At 38.6% G+C, this 9,933-nt stretch overlaps 1 long non-coding RNA gene across 3 annotated transcripts; it reads right to left on the reverse strand.

The window, feature by feature from the left end:
* Positions 1 to 2,693: 2,693 nt before the first annotated feature.
* On the reverse strand, positions 2,694 to 9,130 carry LOC113962112. Of its 3 annotated transcripts, none has more exons than XR_003532446.1 (3): positions 9,026 to 9,130; positions 8,747 to 8,907; positions 2,694 to 2,705 (listed from the first exon to the last, which is right to left on the reverse strand). It is a non-coding gene; the product is annotated as an uncharacterized LOC113962112 (long non-coding RNA). The 3 variants fall into 3 exon arrangements; XR_003532445.1 differs by lacking the exon at positions 2,694 to 2,705 and adding an exon at positions 7,469 to 7,699; XR_003532447.1 differs by lacking the exon at positions 2,694 to 2,705 and adding an exon at positions 7,728 to 7,829.
* Between the last annotated feature and the right edge of the window lie 803 nt (positions 9,131 to 9,933).

A 9,933-nucleotide genomic window follows, 5' to 3' on the forward strand; every position in this document is an offset into this window, starting at 1 on the left:
TGGAAGAGATACTAGGCAAGTTTGCAGATGACACAAAACTGGGAGGACCTGTCGACTCCCTTGAAGGCAGGGAGGCCCTGCAAAGAGACCTTGACAAATCAAAGGACTGGGCAATCATCAACCATATGAAGTTCAACAAGGGGAAGTGCCAAATTCTGCACCTGAGATGGGGCAACCCCAGATGGACATACAGACTGAGGAAATGAGATGCTGGAAAGCAGTGCCACAGAAAGGGACATGGGGGTCCTGGTCGACTGCAAGCTGAATATGAGTCAGCAGTGCCCTGGCAGCCAGGAGGGCCAACTGTGTCCTGGGGGGCATCAGGCAGAGCATCGCCAGCCAATCGAGGGAGGGGATTGTCCCGCTCTGCTCTGCACTGATGCTGCCTCACCTTGAATATTGTGGCAGTTTTGGGCACTGGAACATAGGAAAGATCTTAAGCTCTTAGACTGTCCAAAGAAGGGCAATAAAGATGGTGAAGGGCCTTGAGGGGAAGCCGTATGAGGAGCGGCTGAGGTCACTTGGTCTGTTCAGCCTGGAGAAGAGGAGACTGAGGGGAGATCTCATTGCAGTCTGCAACTTCCTCGTGAGGGGAAAAGGAGGGGCAGACACTGATCTCTTTTCTGTAGTGACCAGTGCCAGAATCCAAGGGAATGTCCTGAAGCTGCGTCAGGGGAGGTTTAGGTTGGATATTAGAAAGAGGTTCTTCACCCAGAGGGTGGCTGGGTACTGAACAGGCATCCCAGGGAAGTGGTCACATCACCAAAGCTGAAAGAGTTCAAGAAGCATTTGGATGATACTCTCAGGCACACGGTGTGGCTCTTGGGGATGTCCCTGTGCAGGCCCAGGAGTTGAACTCGATGATCCTTTTGGGTCCCTTCCAACTCGGCATATTCTGTGATTCTCTGATTCTGTGAACCTAAAGTATGAAAAACTTCAAACAGAATAATATACTACTACTCCTATATCTTTGCTAAAATAGGCAACTTTATTAAAAAAAATATTTCTTAGCTTTTAATAATTACCCATATCTGAGACTGGTGTCTTTTTATTGTTGCATATTTCTGTCGCAAGTTTCAAGAAAACTGATACTGACATAAATATTTCCACTGAGGCTCAGTAGTAATGCATAAAATGTGATATTTTATGTATTAATTTCTGCCTGTTTTATAAACACATCACAATAATTCTTGGTCTTTTGAATACTGCTGGGCATTGAAAAAAAACATTTCATTAAGTTGCTTATACTAATGATTAATGTTCTGATTGGTTAGAATTAACTTTAAATCTACAGATATATAGGAGAAATTCAGACTCCCCATTTCTATTGTGTTCTATATCCTAACTTCATCATATGCTATTGAACACTAAATAAAATTCTTATTTGTTTCAGCCAACTTAACTGGTACTAAGAAATTATATGATATACAATTACATTGCATAGGTCTCTAGTCAGTGAACAGTCATTTAATGATATCGGTTTTGCTCTCTCACAAGCATTTGAGTAAGCCTTCTGAGAAAAGACTTTAAGAAAGAGGGTTGGATACAAGGGAGAGTTAATAGGGGTTCAAACTCTTGGGCTGAATCCCAGTGGAGAGAATCTCTTTCCTTATAAATTAGTTTTTTTTGTTTTTGCAAGTACATTTATTTTTGTAATCATAAAAAAGAAAAAAGCCAATAGAAAGAAATCTTGCTTCCTCACTAGATACTGCTTTTCTTATCACTTTATCTTTTTACTTGTAAATAGTATCATAAATACCAAAACATAAACAGATGTCATTTCTACATAACTTTAGTGTTATTAAAAGTGCATGTACAGCTTATCCATCTGAGTAGATACTTCTGAAAATCACTGTGATACTGCTGTATCTGTGTTACATGGAAAACATTTACATTTGTAACTACAAATAAATTCAGTTCTGCCATAATCTGAAAGCCACAGATACATATTGCTATTATCACCAGTTTATATACAACCAAACTGGTATTTAGGCAGCAGATTGCAATTCAATCAGCTATTTATTTTCACACTGATGCACCACAGCACAGTTGCTTGTGGTACATATATAGAACTCTATGGAATACCATTTCTCACTTTCAGTATTTGAGAGTTATAATTTACAGATGCTTCATCAAACTCACATAATTTTTTTCTGAATCTGACTCCAAGACTGCGGAGCACATTAAGAAAATCAGAGGCATACTAAATACTGTGAATTTTGCATTCATGTAAAGTTGGAAATCATCTTATTCACGTTTATATCTCAAGAGATTCCATGTTCAAAACTAAAGTACATTCAGGAGAATAACAGTTGTTAATAATACTAATGAAAAGAGCTGTAATAGACAAATTATAATGACAGAGCTAGATCTTTCACAGGCATTGCTGTTGCCATGGCACAAGTTTCTAATGTAAAATAAAAATCCAGGAGAAAATTGTTCTATAGCTATGGTAACAACTGTTTTGTGATACATGCAGTATTAATCTATTCAAGTTCTGCTTTCATTTGATCCAAAAAGATGTTTTTAGCATCACACTCTGCACATGTGTAATATTTGCACAAAAATGTATTTTCAACTCCCTTTTCTCCACACTCAGTTGATTGATAAAATGAACAGTCAAAACTGAGTAATATTTGCAGACTACCCTCTTAGAGAAGAATGGTAAGCAAAGAAGTCTTCTTATTTGCATAGCAAAGATTGCTCTGGAGACACTACCTTCAGTAGTGAGGATATCAGTTGTATCGCCAAAGTGATACAAAATGGGATGATCAGCAAGAAAACGTGTAAGACAGAAAATTCATAGTATTTAAAAACTGAAGTAGCAATATTCAGGAAGGCATTATTTCACACAGCAAACAACATGGTGCTTCGACCAAGCTCCAGCTCTTTGATAACCCAATGCTGGCTGTTGGTATCCTAAATGAGGCAGAGCAATGTTTTCTCACTCTAGTAAAAATTACAGCAAGGTACCACAGACCTATGTGGGAGATGTAACAACACAATTACTAAGCAACTAATGAAGAATGTGGGCTTCTTCCGTCACCAGTAACAACACAGAAAAGGAGCAATAGTGTCCAGCCAGATTACAGTATCTTCTGCTTCTTTCTAAATCTAAAGAAACCACCAGAATGTGGTTGGCAAGGTTGGTGTTGGTGGTCTCCAGGCTCTGTGCCCAGGTTCCAAAATTGCCAGCTTCTCAGAAAACATACAGTCCCTTAGAAATCACACTGAGTGTCTCTGTGGGTTATGTGTTTGCCCTTACTAGCTTCACAACCTCCAATACACCCCCTTAACATCACAGTCTGAACTTGACTGTACTGAAGGGTTTTGCTGCCTCACTAGAAAATACCTTCATATTTTCACTGTCCACATTTTACTCATCTGTTTCACAATGACCTATTAGGAACAGAAAAGTTGAGAAAGATTTTGGGGGAAAGATATCTCCATATGGCGTTTTCTGCACATTACTTGCCAACCTCTAATGAAGAAAAAAGCTTTCAGTGAGGAAGGATATTAGTCAGTAATTACTGCTAATTCTAATCACATTATAATACCCAAATATAGTTCTTGCCCAAATTTTCAGAAATAGCAGTGTAATCTGGTAAAAACAGAGTTAATTTTAACTCCTATTAAGCTGTTTTGACTCTTCTGTACATTTTCAGAAATTTGTTTGGCTATACATATATTCTGTACTTGAGGAGGACATAAATAAAACTTTTGCATCAATCACACAAAGGGTTAAGCTTTTACTGCAAAATTCAACATAGACAAAAATAAAGAGCTGCAGCTGCCACCTCCATAATGCCGTTTCCATGAGAATTTCTTTCTATGTGACTATATAAGGCATGGTTCCTAGACGTCTTAATGACAGACAGGCTCTCATGAACCACCACATTTTACAGCACAAGAGTCTGACTTATACCCCCACATTAAAATAAGAATAGTTCAGAAAACTAAAATTTTAACATGTTTATGGACTAAAAATATCAGAGAGATAAGATAATGGTCAACATCCCTCGGTGAAACACTGGACAAATTCAATACACTCGTTCAAGCTAAAATTCTACTGGAATACTTCAGCTCTACCATGCACCAAAAATAATAAAAAAAACCCACTTCAGTATTTCTTTGTAACTTTCAGTTAATCTTTCAGAAGAATTTTCAAGACATAAATGGAAATAGAAGTAAAATGTAATTTTGCAGAAAGATCACATATACTTGCATTGAGAAATTCTGTAGTGATCTCTTCTTGCAGGAGAAAGTTAGCAGTTGAGTGGGTTGTGGCTGCACTCAGAAAGTACATGTTCATTTGACAACGTAGTACAGCAGGGAAGAGGAAAACTGGGTGACACTTAATAACCAAAACCAGTGCAAAGTACTATGAACATGACAGATGAGCTCTTGAAACCATATCCTTTTGTGGAAGACTGTAATGAAACCTCATTAAATGTTCCACTCTTCATATTTTACACACCAAATGCAAAGAAGGAATTGCAAGTTCCCACTCCACCAAGTGGGAACAAAACTTACTAATATTCAAGACAAAAGACACTGGCAAAATAATCGATTTCTAGGATAATGTTTCTGAAAGGAGATATTTCATTTGAAAGGAAGGGTTTGTCCAAGTAAAAATTCAGTTTCCCCAAGCATGAGACAAAAACAGAAAACAAACAAAATATATGTTTTGTCCTTTGCTCTGATCATACATTTCTCTTTTCTAACCTTGGTAAAGAATGTTTCCAATCTGAGCAGTATTTTTAAGATACTTCAGCTTGCCTCTCCTCTCCTCATTCCACATACAAGCTCTGTTTCAACTTACATTTTAAATCCAGAAAGAATGGAACTGGTACTTTCGTAAGACATAATGTAAAATAAAGGCCCTCTGCCCCAAGTGACCTCATTTAGCTTTTGCTAAATCTCTTGTTAGGCTGTAGAAACAAAGCTGTAGGGACAAAGAGTGTATAAAAATGAAGAATGTTTCAAAAATATCTCTGGCTGTAGAATTACAGTCCAGTTCTAGATGTAGGTACATACACAGTCATGGAAGATTACTTCCAGAACTGAAAAGTTTTTCAACTCCATGTGGAATATGTACTGAAATTTTATATAATTGCTTACATGTAACTCTTTTGAAACTAATGACTAAAAATCATAGTCTTTTAGTTATAAATACCGAGTGGGGAAAATGTAAGAATAAAAAACACATTACCCACATCTATTTTCTCCTAATGATTTATTTGGCGGTTGCAAATGTAAGAGGATAACCACATAAATTCTTTTGAAAAGTATTTACAAAACATAAATGATCTTAAAAAAATAAATCTCCACAATTATGTGCAAAATGATTTAGCTAACTTTCTAGAGGCAGACTGGGAATCTCTAAAAGTTGTTTACTTTTCACAAATAACTGTAGTTGCTTTAAAAAGTAATGTTACGCACAAGAATGCTTAAAAGCAGATTTTGTGAAAAGAATATAAGAGATTCAGGTGACTAAACATAGACATATATGGCCAGTTTAGACACTATAGGATATCCAAGGTGATAGCAGGGGCTGACAGATGTGACACACAACTTGGAAACTCGTGTCTTTCTGGTGAAGTAGCAAGACGCCAGAAACAGTACTGTGTCCAAGTTGTTCTAAACATCTCTTTTGGCACTTGAATTTTTTCCTAGAGGTCAAACGGTAGCAGACAAGGAGTACTGATGGTAGCACCACGTAGATAATACACCTCAAATTCCACATTACTGTAGAATAAATAATTGCATATGTGCATGGACCCCACCTTCAGATGACTCACGTGCACTTACCTTAGATAGGAACTGACAAATTCTTAGCATTTTAAGTAATGATTGCTGATACTTCTACCAAAACAGTATTCATGTTAAGAAGCCAGATCACCTGAGTAACACAGAGTACAAAAGGTTGGCTGACCCCAGATATCAGCTCAGGACATTTTGGAAACATATATGCATTTGGGACAATAAATCAACCTGCTATGAATTAACTATGATTGCTACGAGAATCAATGTGTAGCTTTATTAAGCTATCAGGATGCACAAAAGCACTTGCTCAATTTCAGATATAGTTTTAGGAAAAACAAGCATCAGACTGCAGTAGCACAGAGATGGAAGAGCAGTGAATGAACTTGGAAGACAATTATAAACTTTCATGCTCCATCACAAATGACACTAAGTTTTCTCACTACAGATATACAAATAAATAAATAAAAATATTATTATGAAAAAATGTATGAATCATAAACTAGTTGTGGGACAGAAGCTCCCATAGAGACAGAGAGGCACAGTTTAATGCAATTAAAGCCCCTCTTACATAACTGGCTGAAAACAGTTCTATGCAAGTTCTACACATAGAAACCCTGAAGGACTTATCTTCTGTTAGGATCACATGAAAGTTAGAGGACAGTTTCATCTACTGAATAGCTGTGGCAACAGAAAACATTACCACTCACCCTGCTGCTCTTCAGATAGAAGGTATCATTGAACAGCTCCACAGCAAGAGCTGCTGTAAGAATGGCCTCTAATCTGCTTATAGGGCAAATCAACTGCCCCAGTTTGGGTAGAGTAGTTAAGTTCTTGTTTATTTTGCTTGGGTTGGATTGAAAGTTCTCTCAGAAACCCTTCTGCTGAAGCCAGATCTGGGGACAGCCTATGAAAGAAGTGCAATGACAAGGAGATGCTGGTAACATCTTCAGTTGCTTACACAGAATTCTGCCGTTCTTGAAAGCATGATGCTTCTCTGCAATATAAAGGGCAGCTCTCCTCTCTGAAATACAGCTGGTAGATATCCCCTTAAGGTACCAAATAGTTCTGCTTTTCAAATATGTTACACATACTACGAATGACATTTTCTTACATACATGTAATAATGTGCATGATGACAATAAATATTAGCATGATCTAATAAAGAGGAATAATTTACCAAGCTGAAAGGATTTAAGATGGTACAGCTTTCAAAAACATCCTCCAGACCAACAGAAACACATACAGCTGAGAGTGTAGGAAGTGTAAACAGGAAAACAGAAACTGAGCCTAAGGGATCAGAAAATAGATTAATATTAGTGGGAATTATCACATTCTAGTCCTGTAATTAATATACCAAATTCTGTTCTGGTAACAGTCTAGTCAGAATCTCAGGAAAAATAGATTGTAGGAAACTCTTCCTCACCAGAGAACTCCACCCAGTTGTTGGCACATCTTTAGCAAGTAAATGAAACTTCCTTACTACGTAACTTTATACTTTGGATTTGGAAAACAGTTATATAGAGAGTTATCTACTTCTTATCTACAATGCCAGAAGAAATAAATGCTTCAAGACAGGTTTTAACAAGTTCATCAGGTCCTTAAACCAGATATATCTGAAGCAAGGCAGGCCTAGAATGTTATTACTGCTTCATTCTGCTTTATTTTTTTTATATTTCACTTGGTATGGGGAAGACTGATGAACAAACATCAATAATTATGTTTATTTGTGAACTAAGAACTCAAATCAGTCAGATCTGATCTTCCTATCATGTATTTCTGATATTTAAGCAAGTGTGCTTCCATTTCACCTGAGGAACAGATCAGGTAAGAACAGATCACTGTGATCCTGTTTTGTAGATAACTTAGACGGGCAGAATCTCCATCAACAGAGAAGTTCCATGCAAATACAAGGTGAACAGATACCATATTCTTCCTGCAGACAGAGTTGTGAATTCTATTTTGGTTTTACAATCTCATGACAAGGGATTCCCATCTTCAATTGGAAACATCACAAGAAGCTGAGGAAGGTTTCACTTGCTGTAACGGATTCTTCAGAGAAAACTCTGACAAAGGGCAGGGAATTACAATTAGGAGAGCTCAAAAATTGCATGGAATAGTCCGTATTTATGAACTGTAATATGCATCAGTTTAAAGTGACAGCCTTTTCAAAGGAGGACTATTTATCTAAGAGGATAGAGGAGAGGCAAAAAAGTAATACAGATTTCCTAAAAGCTTTGTAAAGCCATGACTGCTATTCAGAGAGGCTACTATGAAATGTACACTTGTATGAATGTGGAAAAATAATTAGGAGATCATCTAAGTCTTTTATTTTTATTTAGAAGAATCCCTTCAAAATCTTTGTACAATGAACCAACAGCTAGAAGACTTGTATTTGAAACAATTTGGTTAGCTCACCTGTCTACTTCAAAGATTCAGAGAGCTGAGAATGCACCACTTTATTTCTAATCCAGTGGAACATTAGGATCTTATCTAGTGGGGGGCCCATAGGAGATACTTGGAATTTCTTTGTACTGAAAACAGCAATCAGTGGCATTCTGTTCACAGCAATGCATTTGTCTATTGGCCACACCAGAGTTTTGTACATGGCAAACACGGCCTGCAAAGGTATTTGAGATACCATCTGCCCTTTAGGTATAACAGTCCTCCATTCTTCTGGCTCTGATCACTCTGGTCAGTCAGGAGAGAGACGGTTCATCCCATGTATGGTGTGGTTCCTGACTTGGGAGTTCATGCGGGTAAGGTAAAGACTGTGCTGCATTTCTCTCAGCTTCCCTCGCTGAAAGCTTAGAAAAGCTGCTTATTCATTTCACATGACAACAAACTTCCAAACCTCAGTATTTTTCAAAGGCATCTTCCAGACAATGATTTCAAACACACCCCAGTATTGGATGGCAGAGTCAAAATGTTGGAGCTTTTAGGATCTCTCTTTCTATTGTTTCTGTTCTGGAAAGGTACTTACTTTTGGCAGGTATATATTAATTTTGGTGAGCATGGCATGGTTCAAACTGTTCCTTCTGGAATCTGTATTTTCAGCCACTCCAGAAAAAAGGTCCGAGCTTTTGATTCAGCTGCCTAGTACACACTCCTTTCCTGCCCCTCTCTACTCTCTGCTCCTTTGCCCTGCTTAGCCCCAAAGAGAAGTTAATAAAACTGATAGAGTGGTCAAATTCTTCATCAGTCATACATACAAGAGGAGCTCAAAGCTTTTGCCCAGTCCCAGAGATCTGATATCACTGACATAAGTGAAACATGGTGGGATGAGTCCTGCGACTGGAGAGTCCTGTTGGATTGTTACAGGCTCTTCAGGAGAGACAGGCAGGGCAGAAGCGGAGGGGTGGCACTGTATGTAATAGAAGGGTTAGAATGCATGGAGCTCACAGCTGACAATGACACAGTTGAGAGCCTCTGGGTAAGAATCAACAAATAATGTGTATGTCATCGTGGGAGTCTACTACAGACTTCCCAGCCAGGACGACAAATTATTCTTTGAGGAAATAAGGGACATTGCCAAGTCAACTGCCCTGATCCTTGTGGGTGACTTTCCTTGTCGGAAGTTTACTGGGAGCATCACAGAGGTGCTACAACCTGGGCCAGAAGATCCCTAAAAAACCAAGATAACAACTTTATGGAACAGGTCCTAAGGGAGCTGACTTGGCAAGATGACCTCCTTGATCTGCAGCTTGTCAACAGAATGGATCTTGTGAGCGAAATTGAGATTGGCAGCTATCTTAGCCTCAGTGACCACAAAGTGAGTTTGAAATCTCTGTTGACAGGAGGAAAAGTGCCAGCAAAACCTCTACTCTGGGCATGAGGAGAGCAGACTTCAGTCTACTCAGGGAACAAGTAAGAAGAGTCCCCCGGTAAAGTGTTTTTTTTCTGGTGCCGGAGTCCACCAGTGCTGGTCACTTTTCAAACATCACCTCCTAAGGACACAGGAGCAGGCAATCCACAAAAAGTCAAGCAGGTGAGGCAGCAAGCCAGCTTGGCTGAGCAGGGATCTTCTCTTGAACATAAGGAAGAAAAGGAAGGTGTATGCCCAGTGGAAGCAAGGTCAAGTGACATAGGAGGAATTCATAGATGCTGCCTCCTGCTGTAGGAAGAAATGATCAACTCCCAATCAACCCTGAACTTGTGCAGGATCTGCCA

This window comes from Neopelma chrysocephalum, unplaced genomic scaffold, assembly GCF_003984885.1.
Source record: "Neopelma chrysocephalum unplaced genomic scaffold, ASM398488v2 Primary Assembly neopelma1_106848, whole genome shotgun sequence".
NCBI classification, from domain to species: Eukaryota; Metazoa; Chordata; class Aves; order Passeriformes; family Pipridae; genus Neopelma; species Neopelma chrysocephalum.